We start from the raw sequence: 20020 nt of genomic DNA, 5'->3' as shown, positions 1-20020 counted from the left end.
ACAATAGCATATATATAACCCGAATGATATAATATACTACAATACAACGCGTAATTAAGGTTAACCAACACACAAGGGAATGGTACTTCGAATTTCCCATCGGTGTTCATAACAACCGTTAGTGTACAACGAAATATATCACTAACCCCTAGGCGACGCGGACAACGAAATATCCGTTCAAGCAATCGTTAGTGTACAACGAAATATATCACTAACTCTTGGGCGATTTAGACAACGAAATATCCATAGTTAGTGTACAACGAAATATATCACTAACTCTTGGTGGTATAAACAACATTTACCCCGGCCCCTTCCCCGCCCTACAAATAGATACATTATATACACACATGTATAATCATTCCACTCACCTCAAGTCTCTTGTGAAAGCTAACCGAGCTTGCAAACCTTCAATGTAACGTACTTATTACACTATGCATTTATTAACATACAAACTAGTTGAATTAAATGCCAACCACAACCCTTGAGCATTTAATGACCCGTTTGCATTAAATGACTAAACTACACCAAAACGCCCATTAATGGCCATGCCCCGTCATAAATCACTAAAAGCTAGTGATTAGGGTTTAACAACATCAACTAACACAAACTTGGTGTATTTCATAACCATTTCACCCGATTAGGTCAACTAGTGCTCTTTTGACTCTTTGACTTACAAATCAAGTCAACTTACACAATAACAACACTTTCATCACTTTAAAAGTGCATTAATGACTAACATCATCATTTAGCACTTACAATCTCAAATCACAAGACAAAACCCTAGATAATAGCTTTTTAGGGTTTCCTTTCAACAATCCAACCCAAAACCCTCCCATTTAACCCTCAAATGGGTCACACTAGTTCCATATGAACCAAACCCTAGCTTAAATTAGATAAAACTCAAAACATAGAGTTAAGACTTACCAAGACTATGAACGTATAGCTAGAGATACGATGAACAACTTTAATTCTCGCTTCTAGGATCGATTCACAAAACTTCACCTTCAAATCTCAAGATTAATCTTAGTGGGTTTTATGTTTTGGGAGGAAAATGTGAAAGAAATTGGAAAAGAAAATAAGAAATGAAGATAAGTGGTGAATATTAAAGCTCCAACCAGATCTACATGTAAAAAGACCAATTTGCCCCTAAAACCTATTAAATTTGAGCTGAATTCGGAGTCTGAACTGCAGACTTGCCGCGGCGAGGTAGCTTTATCGCGGCGCGACATAAAGAAGGAAAAAAGACTCCTCTTAACTCAAGTTCTGATCTGGATTTGCTTTGTTTGTCGCGGCGCGGACCCGTTTGTCGCGGCGCGGCGTTCGCCTGTTCCTGGTCACTTCGACAACAAATCATAATACAAGGTTTCAAACACAAACACAACAACTTCCACCCTTCCTATGCACGTCTAAACCTCAACCTTAAGTCTCACATGACTTGACGCCAATCACGGCACATTCATATACACGTATACGCACGCATTCGAATATACCCACATATATATATACACACACATATACATATATGCACTCACACCTAACTAACACTTTAGTTCATTTAATCACATAACGAGTAAGTTATAAGCGTACTATTGATTAAGTACGTACCTTTAGACGTGCACGGGAAAACAGGGTGTTACAACTCTCCCCCACTTAAATCGGAGCGCGTCCTCGCGATCCAAGCTGCATGACACGAGGGAAGATAAACCAACACAAATTCTTCGGGCTCCCAAGTAAACTCGGAACCTTTACTACGACGCCATTGGACTTTAAAAGTCCTCACCTCTTTGTTACGCAACATTTTCACCTTTTCATCAAGTATAGCAATTGGCTCTTCGACATACTCCAACTTGTTGTTTAACTCGATCTCATCTGGTGGCATCCATGAAGAATCATCCGCAAGACACTTGCGGAGATGGGAAACATGAAATGTATTATGGATCCCCGCAAGCTCTTCAGGTAATTCTAACCGATAAGCAACTTCACCAACACGAGCTAAAATCTTAAACGGCCCAATAAACCGAGGAGCTAACTTTCCCCGTTTTCGAAACCGAATAATACCCTTCCATGGCGAAACCTTAAGCATCACCATATCGCCTTCTTCAAATTCGATCGGTCGCCTACGTTTATCGACGTAAGACTTTTGTCTATCTTGCGCCGCCTTTAAACGAGCCCGAATCATATCGATTTTGCTATTTGTCTCCAATACCAAGTCGGTACTCCCGACTTCCCTTTGACCCACTTCACCCCAACAAATCGGGGTTCGACACCTCCTTCCATACAACATCTCATACGGTGGCATTCCAATACTAGAGTGAAAACTATTATTGTACGAGAATTCCACCAAAGGTAAATGTTCATCCCAACTACCACCGAAGTCAATGATACACGCACGTAACATATCCTCCAATGTTTGATTCGTACGTTCGGTTTGACCATCCGTTTGAGGATGATACGCCGTACTCATATTCACCCTCGTACCCATGTCTTCATTTCCAAAATCGAGAAGTAAAATGCGTGTCCCGATCCGAAACAATAGATGCGGGAACGCCATGTCTCGATATCACTTCTTTAATGAACATCTTCGCGAGTGCCTCCGACGATATTGCTTCTTTAATAGGAAGAAACAACGCACTCTTCGTCAATCTATCGACAATCACCCAAATAGTATCAAATTGGGTTTTTGCCGTTTTCGGCAACATGGTAATAAAATCCATGGTAATATGCTCCCACTTCCACATCGGAATTTCTAGCGGTTGCAACTTACCATACGGCTTTTGGTGCTCGGCTTTAACTTGCAAACACGTGACGCATTGCTCCACATACTTAACAATGTCGCGTTTCATGCCCGGCCACCAATAATCTTTCTTCAAATCAAGATACATTTTCGTCGCACCCGGATGAATAGAATATTTAGACTTATGCGCTTCATCAAGAAGCACCTTTCGGAAGTCACCCATCTTTGGCACCCATACTCTTCCTTGAAAAGACAACAACCCGCGCGAACCCATCGTAATGAATTCCGATTGCCCCACGATTCGTTCCGCATGCTTGTTGTGAACGTAAGCCTCTATTTAAACTTCACCAAGTTTTTCAAGAAAATCGTTAGTAATAATCATACGTAACAATCCCAATCGTAATGCCGGGTGGTGACTCTTTCGGCTTAATGCATCCGCGACCACATTCGCTTTGCCCGGATGATATAGTATCTCACAATCATAGTCCTTCACCACATACATCCATCTACGTTGACGATAATTCAAATCCCGTTGATCAAAAAGATGTTTCAAACTCTTGTGGTCCGAATAAATCGTACACTTGACACCATACAAATAATGGCGCCAAATTTTCAAAGCATGGACCACCGCCGCTAATTCGAGATCATGAGTCGGGTATCTCTTTTCATGTTCCTTTAATTGTCGAGAGGCGTAAGCAATAACTTTACCTCGTTGCATTAGAACACACCCGAGCCCATTCAAAGAAGCATCACAATAGACCGTCATATCATCTACACCTTCCGGCAATACTAAGATCGGTGCTTGGCACAATTTCTCTTTCAATAATTGGAAAGCGATTTCTTGCTCGTTCCCCCAATTAAAACTCGTGTTCTTCCTCGTCAATTTCGTCAATGGAGAAGCAATCTTAGAAAAGTCTTGGATAAACCGACGATAATAACCGGCCAATCCGAGAAAACTTCAGATTTTCGTAGGCGTAGTCGGTCGTCCCCAATCCTTTACCGTCTCTATCTTCCCCGGATCCACTTGAATACCATTCTTGTTCACAATATGGCCAAGGAATTGAACCTCCCTTAGCCAAAATTCACATTTTGAGAATTTAGCATACAATTTCTCTCTTCTCAACGTCTTCAATACTTCACGCAAGTGGTGTTCATGCTCCATCATGCTCTTAGAATAGACAAGAATATCGTCAATGAACACGATTACTGACTTGTCCAACATAGGTTGGCACACTCGGTTCATAAGATCCATGAATGCCGCCGGTGCATTCGTAAGACCAAAAGGCATAACCACAAATTCAAAATGCCCATAACGTGTACGTGATGTTATGCGAGGTGTATATAAAATAGCTTATATTTTTTACAAGGAAATACTATTAAATACGATACAATTTTACACAAGATATTTATTTATTTAGAGAATGGATATACTTAAACCTTGCTACAACACTTATAGGAAGTGTACCTAATCGTACAGTAGTGTAATTTTTAGTAAGTCCGGTTCGTTCCACAGGGAAAATCTTTTAATCAAAGCTTAACGCTATATTAGTTTAATTTATAAAAATACAAATATATATAAGTAATATTATTATTATAAAGGGGGGTTTTTACCGTTTAATGACCGGTTTGTCGATTTTAAAACTTTAGTCGCAGTTAAAACCAAATGTAAAATATTAAATAAATAAAAGACTTAATTTAAAGCGTAAAGTAAATAACGATAATGAAATTGCGAATAATAAAAGTGCGATAAAATAAACTTGCGATAATTAAAAAGTACGATAATTAAAAGTGCAATTAAATACAATAACAATAAATAAAAATGCGATAATTAGAAGTGCAATTAAATATAAAATAAAGAAAATTAAATATGAAATAAAAGAATTATGCTTATTTAAACTTCCGTAATCATGATGTTTGACGTGTTGATTTTAGTTTTATTCCCATGGGTTAAATGTCCTTTGTCCTGGATTATTTAATATGTCCTTCTGGTTTTTGTCCATAACAGTCCATCAATCATAAATATAAAGTGCGAGTGTCCTAATCAAATTATCCTTATACCCGAAGTTAAATATTCCAACTAATTGGGGACTTAAACTGTAACAAGGTTTTATTACTTTGTTTAATAATTACACCAGGATGTCGACTGAGTGTAACCCAAGGTTTTAATACTTTATTATCAATTATGCCAAGTGTCCTTGTACATAATTTTACCCCTGTTTTAATAATTCTAGTGACTATTAATCCATTCCCGTGTCCGGTTAAATGAACGATTATTCGTACATATAAATACCCCGCCCATCGTGTCCGATCGAGTGTAAATGGTTATTTATAGGGACGGCCAATTGTAAATCTTTATATTAACATTAACAAACTATCATTTAGTTAAACAAATATAAAGCCCATTAATAGCCCATAGTCTAATTTCCACAAGTGTCGTTCTTTTGTCCAAACCCCAATTATGGTACAAAGCCTAATTAACCAATTTTAGTAATTAGCCCAACATCATGATTACTTCGGATTAAATAAGCATAATAATAACTTAGCTACGAGACATTAATGTAAAAAGGTTGAACATAACTTACAATGATTAAAAATAGCGTAGCGTTACACGGACAGAATTTTGACTTACACACTTACAACATTCGCTAACATACCCTTATTATTAGGATTTAAAATTAAAATTAAAATTAAAATATAAATTCTATATATATATATATATATTTACGTATATATTGAGAGAGAGATAGATTATGGATATTTTTGCGATCAAACTGCGTTTGCTTTTATAGGGATTTGAGTCCAGGTGAGCTCCGCGAGTCGCGTAATTTTTTGCCTTCAAACTCCGCAACTCGCGAAGTTTGAAATTACAGCTCACCCAGCTTTGGCTCTTTGTTTGCCGACGATTTATAAATATATTATAATATATATATTAATTTTAAGAATTAATTATATATTATATTATATTTATATACATAGTTAACTTGTAATTTTTTGTCCGTTACGTCGAGTGTTGAGAGTTGACTCTGGTCCCGGTTCCGGATTTTCGAACGTCCTTGGGTATAATTTAATATCTTGTACTTTGCGTTTTGAATCTTGTACTCTTGCAATTTTGAGACGTTTCTTATCAATAATTGGAACCTCTTTGATTGTATTTTGTACTTTTGAGCTTTTTGGTCGTTTGCGTCTTCAATTCGTCGAATCTGTCTTTTGTCTTCACCTTTTATTATTTAAACGAATATCACTTTTAAATAGAACAATTGCAACTAAAAGCTTGTCTTTATTGAGGAATAATGCTATGAAATATATGTTCGTTTTTAGCATTATCAAATATTTCCACACTTGAGCGTTGCTTGTCCTCAAGCAATATAGTCTTGAAATACTAGAATCACTTCTTTATTCTTCACACTTTGTACATCAGTGATTTCTATACGGCGATATAAACAATGGTAGTAGCGATATGGTTTACAGTCCCACATGACTATAAAAATTTAGATCCTTTAAGGAAATTGGATCTTTATGAAAACATTTGATCTTTTGAAAATTTTAATCTAGCTTTTACCCTAGATTAGTTTTCCGGAATAACCCTTCACCGGTGTTTGCAAAATATTTTTGTGGGTTTGGTGGGTTTTAGATTTGAAAATTTTGGCTCAAAACTTATGGTTTTGTGTCACCCACTTGCTAACCTTGTATTAGGAAAGCAACACGTCCAGTATACTTGCTCCGTATATTACCTTTCGATAAACTACCGTCCGGTTGTAAAGGAAAGCGTTGAACAAGCAACTGTTAAGGCAATGTCCCCTGACATGCTTTTAATTAAGGTCTATAACGTGTCGGACGCAATTACTATCCTTTGTAGGAGCAATAGTAAAGCTCACCCTTATAATTTTTCGGTCTGGCACAAGGTCCTGTCTTTGACCATGCTATGCAACCACCGTTCTTACGGTTGACACCCGATTTGGTTCAGGTGACCTAATGAATTCCAGGTGAATTCCTAGGATTTTACGTTCAATGGTAATGAACGCATTGAAAATGGGTTTTCAGAAAACAAATCGGTTTATAATTTTGATCAAAATATTTTCTCGTTCAAGCTCGAGTTTAGATATCATTGAATTCCATGAGTTTGTAACTCTCAATCTTTAAGGTCAATCTCTAGGATTGAGTAATATTAGTCTTAAAAGCTGATTTTTAATCTTTAAGGAGATTATCCTTTCTGGGGATCTGATTCATTAGTCTTATCCAGCTAATTTGCACGGTGCCCCCCATTGTACGAGATAAATCCTTCTCATGGTTAGGATAAATCTGACCACTTGGCGACCCTGTTTGTTGCTGAGGTCCGTGGATTTCCTGCTGATTTTAGTGATGACTTTTCTAGATTTTTCGTCAACCTACAGCTGGTCTGGACGACAACTTCTTGACCTAAATCAAGAAGCGCGTGTCTTTTTCGGAAGACTTTACTTCCTTTTAATGATGGAATTGATTCATCGTGTAGATCCATCTTTTCTTTTCTTTCATCGGGTAAAATAGTTAATTTAGTCCAAAACAAATGCACATGCAATAACTTTATGAAAACATATGATAGATAGTTTTTAATTGAATAACTTGGTACATTCTCCCCACACTTAGTTTCTTTCTTTGCCTTTTTATTCTCCTTTATTCCATTTTAAATGAATTCAAGCGTTTTAGGGTGTTTTTCAATTTATGTCCTTTCCGAGGTAACAATAATTTCGGTGTTAAAACCTAGTTTTATCATATTCATAAATATGTATAAACATGATTTTGAGTTCATTTAATTGAAAATTTTGAAAATGGTTACTAGAATTGGGTAGTCAGTATATAAGACTAGGGCTGTTCTTTATTATCAGAGAGCACTAGATTCTAATACAACTACTGCTTTACTAGTATTTTTAATGGTAACCAAGTGTTTAAGATAAAAAATTTAAAAATCCGAAAGAATTTAACCCCTTCCCACACTTAAGATCTTGCAATGCCCTCATTTGCAAGAAATCAGTAACAATTTAAATTATTGAGGGTGATTAGTGTGAAAATGATTAAATTTTACCAAAGTTTCCAAACATATTGTCGTTTGTTTGCTGAATGATAAATGGTGCATATCATTTGTTCATTCCGTCTTGTTGTTATATCACATTTATTTGCATCTTGTCGTCAAAATTAGTTGCTTTTCCTGAACTTAATGCCAGTATTTGAAAATGCGTTGTTTTACCCTATTGTGTACATAAGATAAACTGCAAACATATATACATATTTTTGAAGTTTGGTATATTACCCCACATTCAAAAATTATTAAAATCTAAAAATAAAAATTTGTAAATTATAAAAACTAATACAATTCCAACATAAATATAAAATGTATCAACATTACAAATTATAAAATAAATAAAACTAAGTAGACTAGGGATGATACTGATACCAGTAGGGGTTCCATGCATAACCGTATGTGTTATAGAATGCTTCGGCTGGGTTATACGTAGGATACGGTGGTTGGATCTCTATAGACCAGGGAGGAAATACGGGCGATTGAGTAGGAATATAGTTTCTACCTACATGTTAGCAATGAGCTATGATTTGGTTTTGATGAACTTGCCAATCTTCAAATGCCTTCTTTAACCATGAAATGGCATTTCTCCCAATTAAGAACTAGATTTGATTGTTCGCATCTAATCAGCATTCGTTCAGGATTAGCTAGACATGTTTCAAAAGTATCACCGAAGACTGAAAAGTCATCCATGAAAACTTCCATGCATTCTTCTATCATGTCATGAAAAATCGCCATCATACACCTTTGAAAGGTTGCAGGGGCATTGCAAAGTCCAAATGGCATGCGTTTGTAAGCAAAAGTACCATAAGGGCACTTGAACGTGGTTTTCTCTTGATCTTCGGGTGCTATTGGAACTTGAAAATATCCGGAAAATTCATCAAGAAAACAATAGTAACTATTTCCGGCTAGCCTTTCCAACATTTGATCAATGAAAGGTAAGGGAAAGTGATCTTTTCTGGTGGCATCATTTAATTTTCTATAATCAATACATACACGCCATCCTGTTACAGTCCTAGTAGGAATAAGCTCATTTTTCTCATTTGTGATAACAGTCATGCCACCCTTCTTAGGCACGCATTGAACTGGGCTTACCCATGGACTATCAGAAATTGGATAAATTAGACCTGCATCTAGCAGTTTAATTATTTCTTTTTTAACAACATCTTGCATATTCGGATTTAGTCTTCGTTGGCGTTGCACATACGTTTTATGACCTTCTTCCATAAGGATTTTATGTGTGCAATACGAAGGACTTATTCCTTTTATATCATGAATCTTCCATGCAATGGCTGGTTTATGAGCTTTCAACACAGAAATGAGTTGTGATTTCTCATTTTCAGTAAGAGAAGACGATATTATTACAGGTAATTCAGATTCACCATGTAAATAAGCGTATTCCAAATGGTTTGGAAGTGGCTTTAATTCTAATGTCGGTGGTTCTTCTATCGATGATTTATATCGATATCTGTCTTCTTCTTTTAGCATTTGAATTTCTTCCGTTGTTGGTTCATATCCATTAGCTATTAGTGTAGCTAACATTTCAGCTTCATCAATTGGTTCATTACCTTCTCCTAAAAAACATTCTCCTGTTCCTTGTAATTCTGGAAATTCTTCTAACAATTATGCATGTGAATCTATAGTTTGAATATAATAACATGTATCATCTGCAGATTGCGATTGTTGCATTGCTCTATCAACTGAAAAGGTAACACTCTCGTCCTCTATACTTAGGGTCAATTTCTTACCAAATACGTCTATCATTGCTTTAGCCGTGTTTAGGAATGGTCTTCCTAATATGAGAGGAACTTGAGAATCATCTTCCATGTCCAGAACAACAAAATCTACTGGAAATACTAAAGTACCAACTTTAACTAGCATGTTCTCCATTATCCCTCTAGGATATTTTATTGATCGATCGGCTAGTTGTATACTTATTCTTGTTAGTTTCAATTCTCCAAGGTCTAGTTTAGTGTATAGTGAATACGGCATTAAATTTATACTAGCACCTAAGTCTGCCAATGCTTCTATTGAACTAAGACTACCCAGAAAACATGGAATTTTGAAACTTCCTGGATCAGATAGTTTTTCTGGTATCTTATTCAACAGCACTGCTGAACAATTAGCATTCATAGTAACAGCCGAGAGTTCTTCCATTTTCTTTCTATTCGTGATCAGATCTTTCAAGAATTTAGCATATCTAGGCATTCCTGAAATCACATCAATGAAAGGAAGATTTACATTTATCTGTTTAAACATATCCAAGAATTTGGATTGCTCGGCTTCAAGTTTCTCTTTCTTCATTTTACTCAGGTAAGGAAGTGGTGGTTGGTATGGTTTAACATAAGGTTTAGCCTTAACTGTGTTATCTTCATTAACCTTTTCATCTACCGGTTCTTTTTCCTTATCTTGATCAGGTTGTGGTTCTTGTGGAGTAGGAATAGCTTCATCAGAAGTTACAGGTATTTCAGGTGGTTTAAGTGTTGTACCACTTCTTGTGGTAATGGCTTTAGCTGTTTCATTCCGGGGGTTTGCATTTGTATCACTTGGTAAACTTCCCGGTTTTCTTTCACCTATTAACCTTGCTAGGTTACTTACTTCTTGTTCCAAGTTTTGAATAGAAGCTTGTTGATTTCTAAATGCTTGAGCATGTTGTTCATTAGTTTGTTTTTGAGATGTGGAAAACTGCGTTTGAGTTTCAACTAGCTTCGTCATCATATCTTCTAAATTCGGCTTTTTATCATCAGTTTGTGGTGGTTTGTTTTGAAAATTAGGTCTTTGCTGATTGTAAGTATTATTGGATACTTGTTGATTGCTAGGACCTTGTTGGTTGTTGTATGGAATATTTCGGTTATAGTTCTGGTTTTGATTGTAAATCGGTCTTGGCGGTTGATAATTATTCTGATAATTATTTCCAGGCCTTTGGTTTAGATATGAAACATTCTCTCTTTGTTCCATTGTTAATTCAATACTGAGACAATCTTTTGTCAAATGTGGTCCTCCACACTGCTCACAACTAATTCGTATTGAGTGGATATCTTTAGTCATCTTTTCCATTCGTCTCTCGACAGCATCTATCTTTGCAGAAATGGAATCTAAGTCATGGCTAGAATCGGCTCTTGCTGCTTTAGATGATCTAACGATATCTTTTTCTTGGTGCCACTCATGTGAGTGGGAAGCAGTGTTATCAATAATTTTGTAAGCATCAGTTTTGGTTTTCTTCATAATGGAACCACCAGCTGCTATATCTATGTCTTTTCTTGTAGTGATGTCGCATCCTTGGTAGAATATTTGTACTATTTCACAGGTGTCTAAACCATGTTGCGGACATCCTCTTAATAACTTTCCAAATCTAGTCCACGCCTCATATAGAGTTTCATTCGGTTTCTGTGTGAACGTAACAATTTCTCCTTGAAGTCTTACGGCTTTAGATGCCGGAAAGAATTGTTTAAGAAAATTTTCAACTAAAACGTCCCATGTATCAATCGCCCCTTCAGGTAACGATTCCAACCAATCTTTGGCTTCTCTCTTTAAAGTCCAGGGAAATAACATGAGATATATCTGTTCATCCTCAACTTCTCTTATTTTAAATAGTGTGCAGATCCTATTAAAGGTACGAAGATGTTTATTTGGATCTTCCTTCGGCGCACCACTAAATTGGCATTGATTAGTCACCATGTGTAGAATTTGTCCTTTGATTTCATAATCTGGCGCATTAATGTCTGGATGAGTAATTGCGTGACCTTGGCCAGTGCGTTTAGCTCTCATTCGGTCTTCCATACTTAAAGGTTCCAGATTCTCCATAATTGAATTTGTTGAATCGGAATCACTAGAGGATTCTGATTTAATGGTTCGTTCCTCAACAATCTCTGTTTGAATGATTGGTGGTTCCGGAGGAAAGTTTAGTGGTTTAGGATCTATGAATCGTCCCTGAATATTCTCCGGATTCTCAATTGTGAGGTCGGGTTCAAAAAATGGATTATCAACGGCGACAATATTAGCTAGATGTCTTGATCTAGTTACAGGTGGTGAACGTACAAAAGGTGGTGAACTTCTTGCTCGGTGCATTCACTGAATATCCTATTAGTTTTTAAAAGGAAAGAAAAATTATATAAGTTATCCAATTAATAGACTTTTCTGATTTTGCCCACGTTTCGAATAGCCAAAAGATGCAGTAGAGGGGCAGGATTCGTTTGGTCTCAATATAATTGAGGACTGTTTGGCTCCAATAACCCGGTCCACGTACAAATCCAACTATTACTATGAACCAGAAAATTTTGATGTCTATCAATTTAACCACTTAAAATAAATTTTCGTAATTTTAAGAAGTATAGATAAGAAGTAGAATAAAAATCTATGTCCTAAAAACTAGAAAAGCGAGAAATAAGAAAGAAAAAGAGCGCGTCGAAAAAGGAAAGGGTTGAAAAATAAAAGGCGTCGAAAAATAAGAAATAAAAAAAATGACTTATAGAACTTAAAAACACTCGACTAACCCAACCTTATTACTATCACTAACTTAAAATTATAATCGCAAATTGAGATTACTAATTGGAATGATAATTGATACATAGGTAAAAGGTGTCTAAAAATATTAAAGCTTACAAGTAAAACTATATCCCAAATGAAAATGACTTAAAAAGGAACTAAAACTTAAAAAGGCGTCGCAAAATTCTAAAGCACTTAAATCTTAGTCTAAAGAAAAGGCACTTAAGGGATTTTACGACAAAGCCTAAAAATCTATAAATAAAAATAACTATGGCAAAAACTAAGTTTTAAAACTAAAAACTAGCGAAAAACACAAATATTACGCTAAAACAATTAAAAAGGGACAAAATATAAAATATACTAAAAGTTGTAAAAAGTACAATTTTTATAAAAATATTATTTTTATATTATTTATTTTATAAAATTATTAATTTTATAATTTAATTAAACTAAATAAAATTAAATAAAACTAAATAAACTAATTAAAACTAAATATTATAATAAAAATACCCTAATTAGGGTTTAGAATTAATAATAATAATTATTATCCCGTAATTAATGCTGTTAGGGTTTCTGTGTATCCGAGTCAGGGCTGCTCCGCGACTTGTGGTGCCCGAGGCTGGAAAACTCCGCGAGTCACGGGGTTTCAAATTTCAGATCAGGTTGCTTCGTTTGACAGGTTCAACGTACTTTTATTTATATATATTTTTTTATTTTTCTGTTTTTAATTTAATTAAAATATTTATATAATTTAAATAAAACTTATATTTTAAAAACTAGAATAGAAATAAAAATATGTTACAATTTTATAAATAAAAATCTTAAAACTAGATTTATATATAAATTTTTTTTCAGTTTTTGATTTTATGTTTTAAATAAAAACAAAATATTTAAATAAAACTTATATTTTTATAAAATAAAAATAAAGAAACTTTATAAAACTTAAAAATTTAACAAACTCTTAAAAATATTTATATTTTTCTTTTTCTTTTTATATTTTTAAATATTTAAAACGTATTTTTACAAAAGCGTATTTTTTTTATATTAGCAAACTAAAAATAATTTTTTTTTTCTTTTTATTAGCGTTGCGCTTTCGGCGTTTAAGATCCCCGGCAGCGGCGCCAAAAATACTTGATGTTATGCGAGGTGTATATAAAATAGCTTATATTTTTTACAAGGAAATACTATTAAATACGATACAATTTTACACAAGATATTTATTTATTTAGAGAATGGATATACTTAAACCTTGCTACAACACTTATAGGCAGTGTACCTAATCGTACAGTAGTGTAGTTTTTAGTAAGTCCGGTTCGTTCCACAGAGAAAATCTTTTAATCAAAGCTTAACGCTATATTAGTTTAATTTATAAAAATACAAATATATATATAAGTAATATTATTATTATATAGGGGGTTTTTACCGTTTAATGACCGGTTTGTCGATTTTAAAACTTTAGTCGCAGTTAAAACCAAATGTAAAATATTAAATAAATAAAAGACTTAATTTAAAGCGTAAAGTAAATAACTATAATGAAATTGCGAATAATAAAAGTGCGATAAAATAAACTTGCGATAATTAAAAAGTACGATAATTAAAAGTGCAATTAAATACAATAACAATAAATAAAAATACAATAATTAGAAGTGCAATTAAATATAAAATAAAGGAAATTAAATATGAAATAAAAGAATTATGCTTATTTAAACTTCCGTAATCATGATGTTTGACGTGTTGATTTTAGTTTTATGCCCATGGGTTAATTGTCCTTTGTCCTGGATTATTTAATATGTCCGTCTGGTTTTTGTCCATAACAGTCCATCAGTCATAAATATAAAGTGCGAGTGTCCTCGTCAAATTATCCTTATACCCGAAGTTAAATATTCCAACTAATTGGGGACTTAAACTGTAACAAGGTTTTATTACTTTGTTTAATAATTACACCAGGATGTCGACTGAGTGTAACCCAAGGTTTTAATACTTTATTATCAATTATGCCAAGTGTCCTTGTAGATAATTTTAACCCTGTTTTAATAATTCTAGTAACTATTAATCCATTCCCGTGTCCGGTTAAATGAACGATTATTCGTACATATAAATACCCCGCCCATCGTGTCCGATCGAGTGTAAATGGTTATTTATAGGGACGCCCAATTGTAAATCTTTATATTAACATTAACAAACTATCATTTAGTTAAACAAATATAAAGCCCATTAATAGCCCATAGTCTAATTTCCACAAGTGTCGTTCTTTTGTCCAAACCCCAATTATGGTACAAAGCCCAATTAACCAATTTTAGTAATTAGCCCAACATCATGATTACTTCGGATTAAATAAGCATAATAATAACTTAGCTACGAGACATTAATGTAAAAAGGTTGAACATAACTTACAATGATTAAAAATAGCGTAGCGTTACATGGACAGAATTTTGACTTACACCCTTACAACATTCGCTAACATACCCTTATTATTAGGATTTAAAATTAAAATTAAAATATAAATTATATATATATATTTACGTATATATTGAGAGAGAGAGATTATGGATATTTTGTGATCACACTGCGTTTGCTTTTATAGGGATTTGAGTCCAGGTGAGCTCCGCGAGTCGCGTAATTTTTTGCCTTCAAACTCCGCAACTCGCGGAGTTTGAAATTACAGCTCACCCAGCTTTGGCTCTTTGTTTGCCGACGGTTTATAAATATATTATAATATATATACTAATTTTAAGAATTAATTATATATTATATTATATTTATATACATAGTTAACTTGTAATTTTTAGTCCGTTGCGTCGAGTGTTGAGAGTTGACTCTGGTCCCGGTTCCGGATTTTCGAACGTCCTTGCGTACAATTTAATATCTTGTACTTTGTGTTTTGAATCTTGTACTCTTGCAATTTTGAGACGTTTCTTATCAATAATTGGAACCTCTTTGATTGTATTTTGTACTTTTGAGCTTTTTGGTCGTTTTCGTCTTCAATTCGTCGAATCTGTCTTTTGTCTTCACCTTTTATTATTTAAATGAATATCACTTTTAAATAGAACAATTGCAACTAAAAGCTTGTCTTTCTTGAGGAATAATGCTATGAAATATATGTTCGTTTTTAGCATTATCAGTACGAAAGGCCGTTTTCTCGATATCTTCGTCACGGACCAGCATTTGGTAATAGCTGGACCGTAGGTCAATTTTAGAGAAGTACGTAGCGCCCTGAAGTTGGTCGAATAAATCGTTAATCCTAGGCAACGGATAGCGATTTTTGATCGTCACTTTATTTAACTCCCGATAGTCGATGCACATACGCATACTACCATCTTTCTTCTTCACGAACAAGACCGGAGCACCCCATGGCGAAGCACTCGGTCAATAAAACCCTTCTCAAGTAAATCTTTAATTTGATTCAACAATTCTTGCATTTCCATCGGTGCTAAACGATACGGAGTTTTAGCAATGGGAGTAGCTGCCGGAACCAACTCAATGCGAAATTCGACTTGTCTTTCCGCCGGAACACCCGGCAACTCATCCGAAAAAACATCTTCAAACTCACTTGCCACCGGAATTTCATGAATGGGTAGTGGCTCATCACGAGTATCAACAATATGGGCAAGAAAAGCCATGCCACCACTATCAAGGAAACGACGTGCCCGTGCAAAAGTGCATATCGGCACCGGTCTCCTTCGTTTATCACCATGAATAATTAACTCTCCCCCACTAGGGGTCTTCACACGAATAGATTTCTCATGGCACGCAATATCGGCTCTATTACGATCGAGCCAATCCATACCAACCACGATATCAAAATCACCCAACGTCATCGGAATGAGATCAATATTAAAGTTCTCGGAACCAAACACAACATTACAATTCTTATACACATCAACCACTAGCACCGTCTTGCCATCCGCTATTTCGACTTCTACCGGACGACTTAACTTAGCTAACGGTTTATTAAGTTTAGGCACAAATTTTGGAGACACAAACGATAAATTTGCACCGCTATCAAATAGAATCCTTGCCGGATTAGAGTTAACCATGAAAGTACCTGAAACGACTTCATTGGATTGCTTGGCTTCGTCATTAGTCATCAAATAATTACGTCCCATAGCTGACCCCACCGCCTTCTCCATTCTTTTAACTTGATTATTTCGGAGTTCGGGACACTCCGACTTTCGGTGCCCTTCTTGTTGACAATTAAACCATGTGATCACATTATTACGCGGTTTTGGGCAATCACGAGAGTAGTGACCTTTTTGCCCACAATTGTAACATGTGGTCACGTGAACACTAGAGGCACCTTTCTTTACACTACCAACACTTTCGGATGCTCCCCTACTCTTCTTGTTCGAAAAATTAGAAGCTTCAAACTTTCGTTTACTCTGCGCATAACTAACCGGACTCGGAGCTTGCGCTTCAAACCCTTTCGCCACCGCCAAAAGCTTAGCAAAAGTCTCAACTTAACCAATACTAATTTTACCCTTCAAATCGTCTCTAAGGGTCGCATGAAAGTCTTCCATTAACAATTGATCATTCCCCACATACTCGGGGCAAAAACGCGCCTTAGCGAGAAAGTTAGTTTTGAGAGTGTTTAGGTCCAAAGACCCTTGACGCATGTTCCTTAACTCGTTGCGCAATTTGGAAAGATCCGCTTGCGTACGATATTCTAGGAAAAACTCTTTCTTGAAATCCGCCCAAGATAACCCTGCAAAAGCTGCATCACCCACCATATCAATTTTACCATCGAGCCAATCTTTAGCATGACCCCTCAACAAACTAGTAGCAAGTCTAGTCTTCTTCTCGGGTGGGCACTCGGTCGTGCGAAAACAACCTTCAACATCGGAAATCCAAGCCGCACTCTTCATGGGGTCGGGATCCCCGTGAAAGTGAGGAGGCTTAGTCGCCAAGAAGTTCTTATAGCTAAACTCCAACTCTCCCACATTCTGAGGTCTAGGAAACCTCCTTTCAACTTCTTCTTTAACGGCATTAGTCATCCGTTCTTGAATCATATCAACAATTTGTTCCGAAACCAACTCTTCGAATATTTGTTTAACCCTTCGTGAGAAAACCGAAACATAGTTTTCTAAAGCGGTCTCGATCTTGGTAGTCATCTCATCTTCCTCTACATGAGAGGGACCACCATTGTCATTCGTATTCATTCCCTTTCTCGTCTTCATTCTATAGGTTAAAAATCGTTTAGACATCGTCAACAATTTCGTACACATATATATATATATACCTATGCATATGACCGCACGCACACCACATCTAGCTCGATACTTGTCGCACATCCTTGCTTGACTTGACTTGCAACCGTAATAGTGGTCGCGACTCACTATTACGCTCACATGCCATGCCATGCTCAAACGTATCACAACCATCTTTCTCGATGTTCAAAACAATATCACATGATTAGTAACATCATAATATAGCATAGTTAGTCCACCCATGCATCAAAGAACTAATCAAACCCCGCACTGACCCGTAGTCCTACAAGTCCTGCATAAAATTCTACAACACAAAAGTCTAAGTCTAGGCGCCTATCTCAAGTCACCTAAATCTCTCAGACCATGCTCTGATACCACTTGTAACAACCCAACCCGCAATCCATACGATAATTTTTTTTTTTACAACACAATTACACTCCAATTAAATATGTAACCCATTTCACGAGTTCTATTTAAAATGCACGACAGTTAATTGTTTACAAAAGGCACGAGGGCCACGAATAAAGTGTAGTACAAGTTTGACCATCTACAATTGATAGTTTATAAACCAAACGACATTCCGAGCATGGTTTGGGACTAAACTACCCAAAACTAGGTCAACTTCCAAAAGCACCAACAAAGCATCATCACGGGACACCTAATGTCCGATAACCCCCTTGCCCTTAACTGCGCCTGCATCTAAAAAGATAAACAACGAGAGGGTAAGCTAACGCTTAGTGAATGCAATAATTATACATATACATATATAATACACCTACTTGCAAGCACTTACACAAATACCTCATACACACAAGCAATTTACATGGCATACCATCACAAGTATAACACTAAACCCTTCAAGATCACAAGCTAGCATCACAATAGCATATATATAACCCGAATGATATAATATACTACAATACAACGCGTAATTAAGGTTAACCAACACACAAGGGAATGGTACTTCGAATTTCTCATCGGTGTTCATAACAACCGTTAGTGTACAACGAAATATATCACTAACCCCTAGGCGACGCGGACAACGAAATATCCGTTCAAACAATCGTTAGTGTACAACGAAATATATCACTAACTCTTGGGCGATTTGGACAACGAAATATCCATAGTTAGTGTACAATGAAATATATCACTAACTCTTGGTGGTATAAACAACATTTACCCCGGCCCCTTCCCCGCCCTACAAATAGATACATTATATACACACATGTATAATCATTCCACTCACCTCAAGTCTCTTGTGAAAGCTAACCGAGCTTGCAAACCTTCAATGTAACGTACCTATTACATTATGCATTTATTAACATACAAACTAGTTGAATTAAATGCCAACCACAACCCTTGAGCATTTAATGACCCGTTTGCATTAAATGACTCAACTACACCAAAATGCCCATTAATGGCCATGCCCCGTCATAAATCACTAAAAGCTAGTGATTAGGGTTTAACAACATCAACTAACACAAACTTGATGTATTTCATAACCATTTCACCCGATTAGGTCAACTAGTGCTCTTTTGACTCTTTGACTTACAAATCAAGTCAACTTACACAATAACAACACTTTCATCACTTTAAAAGTGCATTAATGACTAACATCATCATTTAGCACTTACAATCTCAAATCACAAGACCAAACCCTAGATAATAGCTTTTTAGGGTTTCCTTTCAACAATCCAACCCAAAACCCACCCATTTAACCCTCAAATGGGTCACACTAGTTCCATATGAACCAAACCCTAGCTTAAATTAGATAAAACTCAAAACATAGAGTTAAGACTTACCAAGACTATGAACGTGTAGCTAGAGATACGATGAACAACTTTAATTCTCGCTTCTAGGATCGATTCACAAAACTTCACCTTCAAATCTCAAGATTAATCTTAGTGGGTTTTATGTTTTGGGAGGAAAATGTGAAAGAAATTGGAAAAGAAAATAAGAAATGAAGATAAGTGGTGGATATTAAAGCTCCAACCAGATCTACATGTAAAAAGACCAATTTTCCCCTAAACCCTATTAAATTTGAGCTGAATTCGGAGTCTGAACTGCAGACTTACCGCGGCGCGACATAAAGAAGGAAAAAAGACCCCTTGATAATGCTAAAAACGAACATATATTTCATAGCATTATTCCTCAAGAAAGACAAGCTTTTAGTTGCAATTGTTCTATTTACAAGTGATATTCGTTTAAATAATAAAAGGTGAAGACAAAAGACAGATTCGACGAATTGAAGACGCAAACGACCAAAAAGCTCAAAAGTACAAAATTCAATCAAAGAGGTTCCAATTATTGATAAGAAACGTCTCGAAATTACAAGAGTACAAGATTCAAAACGCAAAGTACAAGATATTAAATTATACGCAAGGACGTTCGAAAATCCGGAACCGGGACATGAGTCAACTCTCAACACTCGACGCAACGGACTAAAAATTACAAGTCAACTATGCACATAAATATAATATAATATTTAAATAATTCTTATAATTATTTAATATATTATATTATTTATAAAACCGTCGGCAGAAG

The sequence above is a fragment of the Rutidosis leptorrhynchoides genome, chromosome 3 (assembly GCF_046630445.1).
Source record: "Rutidosis leptorrhynchoides isolate AG116_Rl617_1_P2 chromosome 3, CSIRO_AGI_Rlap_v1, whole genome shotgun sequence".
Lineage (NCBI taxonomy): Eukaryota > Viridiplantae > Streptophyta > Magnoliopsida > Asterales > Asteraceae > Rutidosis > Rutidosis leptorrhynchoides.
Note: the sequence above shows the minus strand (reverse complement) of the source record.